Source organism: Morone saxatilis, unplaced genomic scaffold, assembly GCF_004916995.1.
Source record: "Morone saxatilis isolate NCDOM2014 unplaced genomic scaffold, NCSU_SB_2.0 Contig3, whole genome shotgun sequence".
Taxonomy (NCBI): Eukaryota; Metazoa; Chordata; class Actinopteri; family Moronidae; genus Morone; species Morone saxatilis.
This window is the reverse complement of record NW_023339873.1, coordinates 4,186,173-4,186,622: the sequence shown is the minus strand read 5'-3', so window position 1 is coordinate 4,186,622 and position 450 is coordinate 4,186,173. Positions and strand designations below refer to the sequence as shown.

General features: G+C 42.7%; 1 protein-coding gene across 2 annotated transcripts in view; it reads left to right on the top strand.

Annotated features, from left to right (window-relative positions):
* The window catches only part of marc1 (mitochondrial amidoxime reducing component 1), a gene marked incomplete in the record, with an annotated part of 8,374 nt that overhangs the window by 3,820 nt on the left and 4,104 nt on the right, over nt 1-450 (top strand).

The following is a 450-nucleotide window of genomic DNA, read 5'->3' as shown; positions in this document are numbered from 1 at the left end:
GAGAGAGAGAGAGAGAGGACGGGGTAGGGGTTTCTGGGTGTTTAACAGCCTCCAACAGTCCCAAACCACTGTAGTGTTTAATACACACAGTGGTGTGTTACCATGGTGACCATGGGCCCCATAGCTGGGCCCAACTCATGAGTCTGCATGTTTGTTGTGTATGCGTGTTATGTTTATACATGTGTGTGTGTTGTGTGCACTATAAAACCAGCTCTATAGCAGTTGCATGTAGATTTTGTCGGACATCAGATCCAGTTGTGATTGTTGTCTCACTCTTTATCCTTATCCTACATTCCCTCAAATTTACTTTAAAACAAAACACAGTTTGTGCTTTGAAACAGCAAAAAGTGGCCAAGCTTCAATGAATCACTCTGTGCATGTGTGAGTGTGAATACAGACTTAAATATGGCTATAGTAGATATGTGCCTGTGAGAATGTGTGTGTGTGTGT